Source organism: Artibeus jamaicensis, unplaced genomic scaffold (assembly GCF_021234435.1).
Source record: "Artibeus jamaicensis isolate MK-2021 breed Jamaican fruit bat unplaced genomic scaffold, CSHL_Jam_final scaffold_584, whole genome shotgun sequence".
NCBI classification, from domain to species: Eukaryota; Metazoa; Chordata; class Mammalia; order Chiroptera; family Phyllostomidae; genus Artibeus; species Artibeus jamaicensis.
Window position 1 is genome coordinate 5,261,811 of NW_026522048.1, and position 16,461 is coordinate 5,278,271.

General features: G+C 37.0%; 1 pseudogene; it reads left to right on the forward strand.

Moving 5' to 3' along the window:
* Positions 1–5,006: 5,006 nt before the first annotated feature.
* Positions 5,007–14,046, forward strand: LOC119047557 (male-specific lethal 3 homolog; annotated as a pseudogene).
* The last annotated feature ends 2,415 nt before the right edge of the window (positions 14,047–16,461 follow it).

Consider the following 16,461-nt stretch of genomic DNA (forward strand, 5'->3'; position numbering starts at 1 on the left):
CCAGGTCAAAAGGCAGTTCCATTTTGTTTTCTGAGGAAATTCCATACTGTTTCCCATAGTGGCTGCACCATTCTACATTCCCACCAACAATGCAGTAGGGTTCCCTTTTCTTCACAACCTCACCAGCACATTTGTTGATTTGTTAATGATGGCCATTCTGACCTGTGTGAAGTGGTATCTCATTGTGGTTTTAATTTGCATCTCTCTGATGGTAGTGATGTTGAGCATCCTTTCATATTTCTCTGGGCCTTCTGTATGTCCTCCTTAGAGAAGTCTCTGTTCAGGTCGTTTGCCCATTTTTTAAATTGGATTAGTTGTCTTCCTGGTGTGGAGTTGTGTGAGTCCTTTATATATTTTGGAGATCATACTTTTGCCCAGTGTATCACTGGGAAATATGTTTTCCCATACAGTTGGTTCCCTTTTTATTTTGCTGATGTTTTCTTTTGCCGTGCAGAAGCTCTTTAATTTGATGTAGTCCCATTTGTTTATATTTTCCTTGCTCTAAGAGACCTATCAGTGAAAATATTGTTATGTGGGATATCTGAAATTTTCCTGCTTATGTTCTCCTATAAGACTTTGATGGTGTCACAACTTATATTTGAGTCTTTTATCCACTTTCAGTTTATTTTTGTATATGGTGTAAGTTGGTGGTAGACCTTCATTTTTTTGCATGTAGCTGTCCATATCCTCCAACACCATTTGTTGAAGAGGCTAGTTTTATTCCATTTTATGCTTCCGGCCTCTTTTTCAAATATTAATTGACCATAGAGACTTGGGTTTATTTCTGGGTTCTCTATTCTGCTCCATTAATCCATGTGTCTGTTCTTATGACTGTTTTGATTACTGTGGCCTTGTAATATAGTTTGATATCAGCTATTGTAATCCCTCCTACTTTGTTCTTTCTCAAAATTGCTGAGGCTATTTGGGGTGGATTATTGTTCCATATAAATTTTTGAAATATTTGTTTTGTATCTGTGAATATGTCATTGGTATTTTAATAAGGATTGTATTGAATCTATAATTTGCCCTGGGTAGTACGGACATTTTAATGATGTTAATTCTTCCCATCCATGAACACAGTATATGCTTCCATTTCTTCGTGTCTTCTTTAATTGCTTTCTTCAGTGTTGTGTAGTTTTCTGAATACAGGTCTTTTACTTCCTTGGTTAAGTTTATTCCTATGTACTTTATTTTTCTAGTTGCTATAGTAAAAGAGATTTTTTCCTAATTTCTGTTTCTGATATTTCTTTTTTGTGTCCAAAAATGCCTTTGATTTCTGAATATTGGAATCTGTTTTTGAATCATTCATTTTTAATTCATTCATTCTATTTACATTTATTGAACACTTACTTTATATAAAGCACAGAGGTAAAGATGGAGGATTGGCCGATCAATAAGAGAGAAGTAATTCTTTTATTATAGTTTTGAGAGATAAAGTCAGAAAGAAAAATCTCATTGTGGAAAAAAAAAAAGAACATTCCAATGGCCTAGATGCCAAGTCTTCTCCTTTGTTGGCATTTATCTTGGTGATTTCATCATGGTTTTGGATCCAGAAAACTGTTTATCCCTTATTTCTAGATATAATAATATGCTCAGCAACAAATTCATAATAACTGAATGTACCAGAGAGTAAACTAGATTAGCAATTTCTTAATTTACACTAAGACCTCTAATTACCACAGTGTCTGCTCTCTCCCCCTCAGGCCAAGACATTCTTTCATTGAATGAAGGTCTGTTACAATCAGGGATTGTTTCGTGAGAATGATGTCAGCACAGAGACTCTTTAACGATAAGAACATTTTCTGGCATCAGGCTCTGAGTTGCTTCATCTCCACAGCAATAATAGCTAATATTTATTAAGCCATTACTTTCTCACAGAATTTCAATGTGGTACATACAATATTAATCCCTACTTTATAAATAGAAACACAGGAGCAGAGAGCTTGAGTAACTAGTAAGTGGTAAAGCTGGGATTCCAACACAGGAATTTAAGTTCAAGAGTTTGAACTCACAGGAATTTGGCTCAAGAATTTAGGTTTTCAACCACTCTACTATAAGACTATGCAGAATCCAAAAGAGCAAGATCTGATAAATTGATTCTTGGGATGATAGTACATTTATTGAGATTGCTGCAACACATCCCTTCTTTGTCACTATATTTGTATGTTTCAGTAGCTGACGAATGTCTCTTTAACTAAGTTATAATTTTTTAGATATAATAATGAATTCAATCATATTTTAGTGAAGTTCGTCAGGTAGCTTTGAATAACTCTTCTCAATCCACTATTGTAATATTATTTCAGCCTGGACCACTGTGGGTAATGTCTACTCTCAGAAATATTTGGTTTTAGCATTTTTTAAATGTAATTTTTGCCCTGTTTAATATGAAAAGAGTCCATATTTAAAAAATTCAGATTCTCACAGGTTCTTTTAAATAAAATTAGAAAATCTAGAAATAATGGGCCTATGTACTACACAGTGGCAATCTGCTAGAGCTATCTGCACTGCTCTGTTCTGTAGCATCACCTTCTTAATAACTTGAGGCATTTTCATTAGTGATCCTCGATCTGTGGTTTAACTTGAAGAAAAATAGAAAAATGATGGCTGATATCATTTATTAAATTGTATAGGAATCTAACTTATTTTTAATATTCATAGAATTGTTTATAATTGAAATGCATTATTTATTTAAACATTCTCTTATTAAAATACATTAAAATATTTTGTTTTATGAGAAGCAATCTATTATAATTATTGAGTATGGCTTTGAAATTCTTCTCTGCTGGTAGTGGCTGTGTGACCTCAAGGACAGACGTTATCACACTTCTCCCCATCCCAGTTGCCCTTACTTATAAAATGGTGATTAAAGAATGAGCCTATCTCATAGGCTCTTATAAGGTCTAAGGAAGTGTCTGATGGATAATTTGTTTTTCACAATTGCATACAATGACACAAAGTGCACCTTTTGGGGCACTCGCACTTACTCCTTTAGGTTAACATTTTTGAAGTTGAACTACTGAGTTAGATATGTGTGGCAAACATTTATAGATAGCACATTGGAAAATTATCCACCAGAAGGTTTCAATTAAATACCAATCAATAACATGTACCCTAGTAAATATCAGGGATTATTGCTTTCTTTTTTTAATTTGGCCAATCTCATGTTTAAGAATCAACTTTTTTCATTTGTATTTCTCTGGTATCTAGTGAGTTGGGTTGTAATAGTTATTTAACTCTGTGTAATACTGCAATTTATAATAAGAAATACACATTTGGTCTTTGTTCCCACTTATGGCACAGAGGTCCTAAACGCCTTGGACTTTCCTAAGTGAGAGAGCAGTAAATGTGTCTTCTCTTATGTTAATGAGGTAGATTGTGGACCCCATCTAAGGATGAGGGACTGATTACCAGGAGAACCAACCCGTGTGTTTAGAGAAACTTCCAGTCTCCCACCCCCTACCTCTAGGGAGGGGAGAGGAGTTGAAAATTTTCCCTCAGCTATGGCTATGGATTGAGTTAACCATGCCTAGGTAATGCAGGCTCCACAAAAACCCAAAAGGACAGGGTTCAAAGAGCTTCTGGTCTGGCGAACACTTGGAGATGTAGGAAGAGTAGTGTATCCTGAGATGGCACAGAAGCTCTGTACCTTTTCCTCCAAACCTGGCTCTCCATCTCTTCCATCCAATGTGCCTGAGTTATAGCCTTGTTATAATATACCAGTGATCGAGTAAGTAAAATGTTTTTCTGAGCCACTCTAGCAAATTTATCAAATCTGAGCAGGGGGTCACAGGAATCTTTGATTTTTTTGTCAGTCAGAAGTACAGGTAACAACCTGGATTTATGATAGGAGACTAAAAAGGGGAGGTGGGGGGTGGAGGGACACAATCCTGTAGGACTGGCCCCTTCAGCACTGGATCTGGTGCGTCTCCAAGCAGACAGTGTCATGACTCAGCTGAATTGTTAGAACACCCAGAGGGTGTCAGGAGCACTGCTTGGTGGTACCAGGCAAAACCCTTTTCCTCTATCCAACCCATTGGAATTGTGATGGGGACACAAATACTTTGTGTAACAATTTACCCCAAAACTTAACAGCTGAAAAAAATGATTGACTCAGGCAGTTTGAGCAGCTTTGCTAGATGGCTCTGTTTCAAGGCCTCTCATGCAGTTTAAGCCAAGCAGTCGGGCAAGGCTGCCATATCTGAAGGGGCTGGGCACCTTATTTCTAGGCCCACTTCATGTGGCCATTGGCAGGAGGCTTAAGTTCCACACCGTGTGGGATTCTCCACAGAGCAGCTAACAACATGACTTTCGCCAGAGCAAGATGGAAGCTACTTGCCTTTTTATTGCCTAGTATCAAAAAAGACTCAGCATTACTTCTGCCATTGTGCGTTATAAGGAAGTCACTAAGTCTACCCTACTGCTTAGTGAACAGTGTCACTGAGACTTGTCTGCACTCTAGGAGGGAGGAGCATATAAGAATGTGTGGACACAGTTTTAACACCTTAGCACTGAGCTTCTTTAATCCTTCTGTGGACAGCCTGTTCACAGTGTGACCATTCACTCCACTACGTATGAGAGCTACAAGACCTAAGCCACTATACTAGGTGACAGTATAGCCACATTATTTGTTTCTCCCATCAATTACTTTAATGAATGCCTGTATCTCCCAGTGGATACTTGAAATAAAGATAGTACTAAACCCGATATATGCTGTGTTTTTACCTATACCACTTTTTTTGACATATCCGAATTGCCAACCTTACTATTCTTGTGCTTTGGGGCCATTATTAAGTCAGATGACTTAAATACAAGCACTATGGCTCCATGACAGTCAATCCAATAGCAGAGATGGCTACTAAGAGACTATGGGCAGGCAGTATGTACAGTGTGGATGGAGCAGGACAGCATGAGAGTTCATCACACTACTTAGAAAAGCATCATTCGAAAACTCATGAAATCCTTATTTCTAGAATTTTCCACGTAATATTTTCTGACCATTCTTGACCATGGGTATGAAACTTCAAGAAACAATAAGTAAGGGAAGACTACTGCATTTATCAGAAAAATCTAACATTACTGGTCCCTCTCGCCTGCATTTCTCTCCTTATTTATATAACACAGCAGTCCTGCTTATAGAGTATGGGAGGAAATTTTAAAAATGTGAACAACTTACTTGCCACTATAACTTATCAGCTGCCCTCATTTCTATTGCTCTCACAGGTTTCTATCTCAAAAACTGGATCCACAAAGTCAGATCTGTGCCCACTGACCTAACACACACAGATCCCAGGTAGGACAGAAAGGGCAACTTTGAAGGTCACGCATTTCTTTGTTAAGAAGAAACCTACACTAACTAGCTAGAAATTTGGAAACTTAGCTAGAATTTGGAAATCTATGATGGTTGTGTCTCGAAAGTTTCTCAGAATGAGTCCTTCCTCATAAGGTTACAGGTGTTTCTGTAGAACCTTAGTGAGAAAGATACAACCTGTGAACTTCCTCACAGTTGGTTTTAAAACACCTTTAGTAACCTAGGAATCCTGTCAGTACAGAATGGCACTTTTACATTGAGAAATTCTACAGCATTGGATCTGAAAGAGAAAGTGTGAACTGAGATCCATGATCCAAGTGCAAACTCACCCACCTGTTCTCCCGGGACACAAAGCGGTTAAAGGAAATAGTGTCTTTCCAAAAAGCAAAAGGTACTGTGATGTTCTTCCCCAAGGAAAATTAGTCCAAGTTCATATGCTTCATATTAGTGGTATATTCATATGCTCAGGCTATCAAAAATACTACAGACTGTACAGACCAGGTGTCTTAAGCAACAGAAGTTGACTTTCTCAAAGTTCTGGAAGCCGGAAGTCATTCATCAAGATGCTGGTAAATTCAGTTTCTGGTGAGAAATCTCATTCTGGTTTGCAAACTGCTGCCTTCTCTCTGCTTGCACATGGCCTTTTGTGTGTCCTCAGCAAAAGGGAGCTCTCAAGTCTCTTCCTCTTCTTATAAGAGTACCAGCTCTATGGGATTAGAAGTCTACCTTTATGACTTCATTTAACTTCATTTAGACAACTCCCTACATGCCCAGTGTCCACATGCAGCAACACTGGGCGTTAGAGATTCAACATATTAATTTTGGTGGGACACAACTTAGTATTAGTGTTTTGATACATATGAGGCTAATATGTTCTTTGTATTATGAAGAAAGATGGCTGGAAAGGTGGTGAACTAAATTTACATTCACAAAATCTTTTATAGTTTAACAAAGGAAACAGCTGCAAATTTACTTAATTAAATATCAACTAGTAATTGTATTATAATTCTTAACCATTAATGTCTTTAGTGGTTAAGAATTAACCACTGTTATAGCAATAATAACAGCTCCTTCTCAGTTATTGTAATTTTCTTCAAGTCTCCTTAATAGATTTAATTACTTTCCTCCTATATCATCATTATACTTAATTCATAACTTAGTTCAAGAAATAATACTTTATATTATTATAATTTTCTGTACAATTCAAGTTCTTTGAGAGCCAGAAATGAGTCATTTAATCATTAAATATTAGTCTTTTAATTCAGTATCTTACACTCACTGTCCAGGGTTCAAGAAAAACCCTTATTGTGTCAAAGAGATAATTAGCTTCAAGTAAATGCACTTGTTAAACCAGAACCAAACTTACAAGGTAAAGAATATGATTAGCAGATTTATTAAGATTACATTTGTACATTTTAACATTAATAATTTAACTATTTAACCCTTATTAATAATCAGCAGCATTTATTATTATAAAGCATTCTCTTCAAATTACTACAAATTAGTTTGAATCACTTACATAAGGCATTTCATAGAATAAAATGTATTGAAGGTTTTTATTTTTGGTTTTAATAATATTCGAGGCAAATCTCAGGGTCCTAAACAAATAAATAATTATCCTTTGTAACATCTTTTTAAGTGCTCTGAGTTAAGGATATTCTAATTATTTTCTACTGTGCAGATATTGACTCCTTTTTAATATTTACTGATAAAGTCTATAACCTCATCAGAACCAAAGACTGACCATCAATTTGTAATTCATTATAAATAATAATTCTAGCAATTTCATGAGTGAGTAGTTAAGAAAGTAGGAAAAGAAAAGGTCTCCTACTTCTTCTAGAAACAATGTATTCTAGAAAAATGACTTTTGCCTGAATCATACATACCCCAAATGTTGGGAACTGTTGGGAGGTAGAACTAACATGTACTGATTACATATAATGCACTTAGTATATGGTATGTATTACCTATAGTAGTATTAAAAACCATGATATTAGGTACAATTTCTATCCACTGGAGATTGGGTAGGAAATTAAGGTATAGAAAGTTTAAATAAACTCAATGTATCAATGTCACACAACCAGTAAATGACAGAGGCCAAATTCAAATTCAGGTATGTTAGATTCCAAAATTCTTGATCTAGGTTAGTAAGAATGTATTATATGGCAGAAGTTCTTTAACTCCCTTTGAACATCTGCTATTTTTTTCTAAGGGAAGGGAATATTGACTGAGAGTTTTCTACTACCAGTATAAACCAAGTCTTGAACGCTTCCTGTTATATATTTTATATTTACATCAGCCATGCAATAAAATAGCCAACGGCTTTGCCTTTACTCAGTCTCTCACCCTTGATATTATGTAATATCATGTCCCTGAATTTTTTTCCACACTTAGTATATACACAGAAAGTGTATCTTTTCTCTCTGGAACTTTCCAGGTAGCTATACGAGGTCTGTCCAGAAAATGTCCAGCCATTGTTAATGCAACAAGAACAGTTTGCATGAGATGACATTGATGTAACCTGGCAGCCAAGGAGAGTGGACTGGAATGTGCATGTGTGAACAATGACGACTTCATTATAGTAGTCAGTGGAGGTGGTAGACATCGTTGAGTGAGCATGTGTACTGTGTGGCCCTCTCATTCAGAATTACTGAGTGGGGAAACAAACAAACTGCATCTCATTTTGCTTTAAGCTTGAACTTTCCTCCATGGAAACTATTCAGATGATCAAAAGTCCATAGCTATGGGCAACTGGTGATTGGCAGGTTCATCACGACAATGCACCCACTCACGCATCATATCTCTTGCAGAGCTTAGTGACACAACATCAAATTACCCACATGACTCAGTCACCCTACAGCCCACATTTGGTGCCCTGTCATTCCTGGTCTTTCTCAAAACTAAAATAACCTTTGAAAAGGGAGAGGTTCAGACTGTTTATGAGATTCAGGAAGATAAATCAGGGCAGTGGATGGCAACTGGGAGAACTCTGTTAGACCCCAAGGCGCCTATTTTGAAGGGCACATGTGACATCATTGTCCTATGTACAATGTTTCTGTAACTTGTACCTTCCTCAATAAATGCATTTTTTATATTACATGGCTGGATACCTTCTGGACAGACCTCATACTTTGACGAACTACCTAATATCAAATGTATATGATTTCACTGTTCTCAGCTTTACATCCTTCAATATTTTCCACCATGTCAGCAAGGTTAGAAGCCTAAAACTATATTTCTTGGACATTTTGCCAAGCTCAAGTGGCAAATTTATGGGCAGATGTTTTGAAAGTGGGAGTATCTGAGAGATTTACAAATATTGACCCAGCACATTGGAATGCGCACTTCAGGTTGTTTTTTTCCAGGAGGAGCCCTGAGCCCTGTAGTTTTAACTGGTATGGTTGGTCAGAGAAGTTTCTCCAGCAGCCCAGGAGACATGGCTGGTGCACAGAGCAGGTGTGCTAGCAGTTTCCTGCTTTACTCTCTATTCCTTTCAACACTTGTGTAACTCATTCTCTGCAGCAAACCTTGCTTGGCTTGAGCTGCCTAAAGTGGTGTTTTATGTCAAGACTGAAAACACAGCATTTTCTTTCCTTATCAGCTTTTATTTCCTTATCAATTTTGTATTTGTTAAAGGATACTTGTGAATTTTAAAATCACGATTAGTCTTTGACACATTAAAACTTGAAAACTAAATTTCTAGCAATAAAGCACATCACATATCCTTATAAATCTTAATATTTTTTCCAAGAAAAATTTTGGTAGTGCTCCATGAGTTCATGGAAATTCTTGTTACTGGATTATTCTTTGCCCAATCCTTTATCTTCAGTTTTGTGCTTTACAAAAAATGTAAATAGACTCAATGAATTAAAAATAAATGAGTAATTCCAAAACAAATTCCTTGATATTTGGTGGTTTGTTGCCATTTACCTTATTTTCATCAAAGTGGTACTTAGAGAGTAATTTCTGGCACATTGATGGTCCCATTTAATTGAGTCCCAAATATTAAATATTTTGCCATGTCTTATAATCAGGGTAGGAATTGGAGAGTGGTAAGTATGAGTTGGAAGAAAAGAAGACCAACTAGCTATTGGAGAGGACATCTTTCATCCCATGAGGGTTTAAAGGAGTTGCACTAGTGGTGTATGAGTACACACAGTGCCAGTCTGGCCTCAGCAGAGTGGTGACCTTCCTGCCATACAAGCCAACAAATGAGGACAAAATGTATGTGGCCACTATGTTTAGGCTTTGGGGAAAACACAGCATATAACTGTAATTCCTGAGAGAAGGATAACTCATGAGCTGAGTCCCCATTCACCCTGGTTTTCTGCCTGGGCACTTCCCAAACTGCCCCACAAGGAAGAAGAACCCAAAAAGAAGAGAGCAGCCTCTCTGGGCAAGGAAAACGGTGGTCCTGTTCAGAACCTGCAAGTCTGCTGTGTTCTGTAGCACAAGCAGCAGAGTGAGGGAGTTGCACAGAGAAGGGGTCTCAGAAATCTGCACAGTGGTCTATTCAGGCATTTGGCTAAACACAAATCATTGCAGTGTAAGGCTTTGACTCCACAGGTCTAACACAGAAGGGTTGTTGGAACAATGAAAGGAGAACAGAGATCCTAGAAGTAGCCAGGCTTTGGAAGGAGTTAGACTTCTAAAGTGCTGGAGAGAAGAAACTCAGAAAGGCCACACCTTGAGACTAGGAATCATCCTGAGAGCCGTGGTCCCTCAGGTCTGTCCCCAGGACAGCGGCCTTGACATCATGTGTGAACTTGTTGGAAATGCTAATGTTCTGACCCCAACCTGATCAGGGAATCAGGTTGGATCAAATTAGTTTACAAGGAAATTGAAAAAGATTTTTAAGTAAATAGTAATGAAAACACAACTTATCAAAAAATTAGTGGAAAACAGTTAAAACCATGAGTGGATGGAAATTTATAGATTTAATATTTATATTACAAAAGAGGTCATTTTGGTCTGTGAGTGTGGTTGGGGATGGTTGGGGTGGGGGGGGAGTGGAGACAACTTTATTTGAACAACGGCAAAAAGATAAGAAAAGAACAAACTTAAACATTTATACAATTTCAAAAGAATACTAAATTGGGAGAATTGTGTTTCAAGCCCACTAATGTGTGGTTTTGAAATTAACTTATCATCTGCTGTCCATAGCAGGAAAATGAGTCTTTGAATGGATGCATTCCATGGTCTGTTTAAGTCCCTAGATTTTTACTTCATTCTATTTTACATGTTAACTAAAAATCTATATCTGAGTTATTAGTACAGTGACAAGGTCTGTTCTTGGTTTTCCTCCATGTTAGAACATGTCTTTCAGCAAGTGCATTTCTCTCCAAGTCTCATGTTTTTTGTTTACACAATGAGGACTTTAAATAGAGGGTATCTTTTTTTTACCTACTCTAAAGTTATATTGGTCTGCAATATGACTGCATTGTTTTCAGTAAACAATAATTCAATCATCATATGGCTCTTAACATCAGTTTTTTAATTTAAAAAATTGAAATAGTATTTTCTTTTTGCTGACCATATTGGTATCAAATAAAATATTAGATATAAAAATGCTTTGTGTAAAACACTACAATATCATATTATGATTCCATTACTTAGTACAGTGGGTGAATGTCTATTTGAGGGTGTTTATATATTCATATACACACATTTAATTTTATTAAGTATCTGTGCTTCACAACACTTTCTTTTAAGTTGAACAATTTGTAGTAACACCTTCCCTTATAGCTATTTGTTACTTTATTTCTTCAGACTTAATAAAAGTTATGGCTACAAAGTGAAGAAATTTGGCCTTTTATTTAGGACATATGTATCTAGCCAACACCCAACAAGTCAGCTATTCAAATACTACTTAATTAATTAAAAGCTTATTGAAGCTGGATGACTAATTGGACACACGATTATGTAAGTCCTACAAAAGCTTAGGAGTGCCGTTCTAAACTTTTCTGGAAAATCAAAAGAACATTCCCACCATAGAATCTTAGAGCTGAAATAAGTTCTCCACTTCTGGGCTTTTCCTCACATTCGAGATAGTTACATCTTCCATGCTCAAATCTCTTAGAGAGATTGGTTCCCTACCCATGATATCTACATCCATTTTTTAAAACATCCTGTGAGAAAAATCACATCTATTCCGATATTTAGACATGATTTATTTTTACCATGATCAAACTGAAGGCAGGAAAAAAACTTCTAAAGGTAGATCTTCATTGGAATAATACTAAAAAAATTACAAGTCTGGAATCCAGTTTTATTTTAATGCTCCGCTAACTTTTTTTGAAATTTTTCTACCTTTTCTATGAACTACTCTGTTCTGCATGGTGCCATTTGCTGCATCTTGATTGTCCAAAGATTTTCACCCAAGTGTTGACCCCACTCTCTGGCCATTTTCAATGATTTTTGAGTACTTCTCTGCTGTCTAAACAAAATAGATATGTATTTTTCTATCTTTAATCAAACATTTTCAGTAAACCAGATTAACTTATTTATTACAACAAACTGTATAGTATGTTATTCCCTCACAAATTACCATGTAAGTAGTGACACATTAGCTCAGAGTTAAGTGACGGTGTATAATCCATGATCTAGAACTTCAGATCTGCTGTGCTTTTCATGCGAGCCCTGGGAAAACTGGTCTTACCAGCATAGACCTGTATAATTGTACCACTAAATCAATTTAATCACTAAGATGTGACGAGTAACTTCTGGTACTGCAATAAAAACATAACACACCTGTACAAGACAATATTTTTAAAAGAAAAACTCCTCTTAAAGTTATTTTAATAAAAATGAGAACACATTTTTATTATTTTCTTCATTTCGCAGATCAGAAAACTGAGTTAAGGCATGGATCTCAGAGCTCTACTAGGCAGTGGCAGAAGCTGCAACCCTCATCTCGGCATCCCAGGCCCCATGGCTTCAAAACTCACGCTCTTGTATCTGCTACCCTTTTAGTAGATTTATATTCTAAAGCTAAAAGTCAGAGGAGTTCACTAATAAAACACCTTGTATGTGATTACCAGAGGTGGAGACTAGGTGCTGGATTGAAGAAAGCGGTAGAAAGTACATACTTCCAGTACAAGATAAAGAAGTACTAGGGATGCAATGCATAGCATAATGACTATAGCCAACACTGCTGAATGTATATACACATATAAATATATATGAAAGTTGTTAAGAGAGTCTTAAGAGTTTTCAATACAAGAAAAATATTTCTTTCTTTGTTTTCTCTTTTTATTATATCTATATGAGATGATGGGTGCTAACTACACTTTTGCAGTTATCATTTTCCAATATATATATAAATCTAACCATTATGGTGTACACCTTAAACTTATATAGTGGTGTGTGTCAACTAGATCTCAATAAAACTGGAAAAATTCAATTAAAAAAAGACTCCTTAATATAGAGGCTGGTTCCATCAATGAACTAGACCAATAACTGAAACATGTACTTTCTTGGTTATACCTCCTTCAGACACAGGGGTCTCCACTTCCGCGCAGTGCAGCTGACTGCACAGTGCAGTCTGAAGCCTCACGCAAGCTCTGTAGCGAGGCTGTGGCGGGGCATGGATTTGTGCTCCTGGGCACCAGCGAGGTCCAGGCATCCCAGAGGCCGCTGTTCAATCTCTCCTCATTCTGAATAGAGGACCAACTGACCCAGACTGCCGATTTGTTGTTGGGAAAGACGAAAGAGGCAGAAATTTCCCAGAATATCTGATTTATTTTAATGGTTGGAACAGAAGCTGGGGTAGGTAGGCAGCTGAAGATGATGTCCTCTATGACCCAGGTCAAAATTGGACGTTACAGTGTAAATTGGCAAGAAAAGCTGTAGCTTTCCTTAGCACAGGAAGAAAGAAAAAGCCGCTGCCTGGTCAATCGTGTATTTAAAATCCTCTCCATTGAAGAAAATGATAAAAATGATGAGAACTCAATAAGCCCTTTGCCTGATGACAGTAGTGAAGGATGAAGCAGTGAGTGGAGAATGTGTTGTATTTGTATAAACGGTGATATCATCCATTTTTTCCTTTTGATTAAGTGGCCACAAACCCTAATAAGAACCAGGAGGAGCTCTTTCCAAGCTCAGTTTGAGGGATCTGTCCACAACGCAGTCCACAGAGAGTCAGGTGACCACAGGTGAACTCGCCACTCTCGAAAGGCATGCGAGTGAGCCTTGCAGTCCCTTAGGTGGTCCTCCCGCCACTCTGCCAACAGCCACATGCTGTCTGAGAGCAGTACCATATGCCTCAGCTGAACGGCCTGCAGCAGGACACTTACGCCAGCAGGGCCATGCTGTCCCTGCACCTAGAAGACACTTGTGCCTAACAGATCTTCCTCACCTGTTCCTGGGACCCCTAGCGAGAAAGGGAGAGTGGCGTTTGCCAGACACGAAGGCAGGAGAACCCATGAAATAAATGAGGTTCCGTTTTTGGAAATGTGTACCTGACAGTCACCCAGCCACTTCTACCCTCTTACATTTCCAGGGGCAAAGCGATGCAATTGTTAGTGAAGCTTCCAGACATCCTTGGAAAGGTGAAGAATCTGAAGGCTTTACTGGAGCAGTCTGATCTCTTTCTGAGGTTTGTGGCAGAGTAACATGATGACTTCTTCCTCCGGTCTTCCGAGGCCACTGCCTGTGAGGCACACTACAGCATTAAGAATCAATCAGATGGAGATTTATTCAAGTTTCCAGGGTTCCGGAAGAAGAGCTTCTCTGGGTAGCTTTGCATGCTAGTTCCCAGGGGAAAAGTGGGAAAATGGGGGAGTCTTAGAGCTGAAATAAGTTCTCCACTTCTGGGCTGTTCCTCACATTCAAGATAGTTACATCTTCCATGCTCAAATCTCTTAGAGAGATTGGTTCCCTACCCATGATATCTACATCCATTTTTTAAAAGATCCTGTGAGAAAAATCACATCTATTCCGATATTTCGACATGATTTATTTTTACCATGATCAAACTGAAGGCAGGAAAAAAACTTCTAAAGGTAGATCTTCATTGGAATAATACTAAAAAAATAACAAGTCTGGAATTCAGTTTTATTTTAATGCTCCTCTAACATTTTTGAGATTTTCTACCTTTTCTATCTGGTCGATCATGTATTTAAAATCGTGCGATGTCCACCCCAGGGGGGCTTTGCAGATGCAGGCCTCTTTGTTTGAGTTGTTACATATTATAGTTATTTCTGTTAAAGACTACTCACTTGGCGCTTCAGCAGTCTCAACATGTCTCCTTGGCCACTGTACAGTCATCTGTAACAGTGGGGGAAAAAGCAGCTTTGTTCCCATTGGATTTTGGAGTTATTAGCAACAACCACATTTTTTTTAGCTGTTTATTAGCACAAAGCTAAATTGTTTTGCAAACTGTTTTCATTCTTATGTTAATACTGAGCAACTCTGTCCAACAAATTTTAGTTTTGCTTGGATACTGCAAAGTAGCCCCAAAATATTTGAAAGGAAAATCGATATTGAAGGCAAAAGGAAATTTGTGGCTGTACATTTGCTTGTTACAGTTTTGCTTCTGTAAAGTCTTATTTTTGGTGATCTAAAAACAGAAGTGTTGCCTGACTTGTTTAAGATTTTACAGCTATACTTTGTTGTGTAATGTTATGATTCCCATTCTGTAAAATGCTATTTTTGATGTTTTAAATAAAGCAGAAGCCCCACCCCCCTCAAAAACAACAACAACATGGTTTTCTATCACAATGCACATTTTAACACTGTTTCGCTTTTGAGATCATCTAAAGCACAAATTAAATAATCTTCATTTGATCAACGAAAGTATTCACTCATTCCTTCATTTTATCAAATGTAATGTACCATCTTCCGTGTCACTTTTCATGTTAATTTAAATATATAAGAAGAAATTGAACAACAATACAATTTTTAAAATAAATATATAAGGAGACACATCTTTTCTATCTCATTTGGTTGAACTTCAAACTCATGGATGAGCAATAGGACATTTTAACTATTTTCTACCATCAAAACTTATTTTATACATTTTATCTTTTAAGAAAAGTAGGGACTATATACAATCTTTCTTCTATGAAGACTTCCTACTGGTTCAGAAAAGAACTGATGCATTCTGAGTTTTTAAAAATATAACTTAAAATAAAACTCTGAGATTTATGAATCTCATTCAAATATATTATAGGCAAGTATCGAAAATTGGCTTAGTTTATTAATGAGAGATCCAGGAGAATTATAAAGCTGATCCAAAGAGGATAGGAAAGACTGCTACATATAATTAGTGAATTAAAGAAAGAATACAGAAATCAAGCTAAGTTAGATAGAAAATTAGTGATGTCCTCTAGGGCAATACAATCATAACCTTTTGAGTTATCTTCCTACTAAACAAAAATCACTTGTACCACTCCTGAAAAAAACTATTTTTGGCTCTTCTTTTTTAATTTAAGACCTAATTTTTCAGAGTATGAGCTTAACCAATAGTTTAGAAAATACCTTCTTCTGCCCTGGCTGGTGTAACTCAGTGAATTGAGCATAGACCTGTGAAGCAGAAGGTCACCGGTTCAGTTCCCGGTCAGGGCACATGCCTGGGTAGCGGGCCGGGTCCCTGGTAGGGGACACAGGACAGGCAGCTGCGCATGGATGTTTCTCTCCCACTCTTTGTCCTTCCCATCCCCTCTCTTTAAAAATAAATAAAATATTTTTTAAAATGCTTTCCTCCAAAGAAGTGAGCAATTTGGGGAGGAACTGCTATACAATGCTCCACCATATCCTTGAAAAGGCATACAGTCATTGGTTTGCTTTATTTTTAGGATAATTTTTTACTCCACTCTCTTCCCTACCTTCCCTGTTAAAAGAAATAGTACTTTGTCTAATACTTTGTTGACACTTATGTGCCCTATTTCATTTAGTTCTCAAATGAATATCCATACACATAAAACTTTTATGAAACTGATTATTTCCTTGTAAGAAAACCCTTAGGAAAATAAACTTGAATAAAATAGTGTACATATTTGGAATATCATTGATGTACATAGCCAAATTCATTTCTACAAAGGAAATATCAATCTATTCTACTCATGTAGAATAGTACACTCTATCATACTGACAGAGTACAGCATGATCATTCTAAAAATCAGGCAATTTGGTAGAGACAAAATGAAATCTCA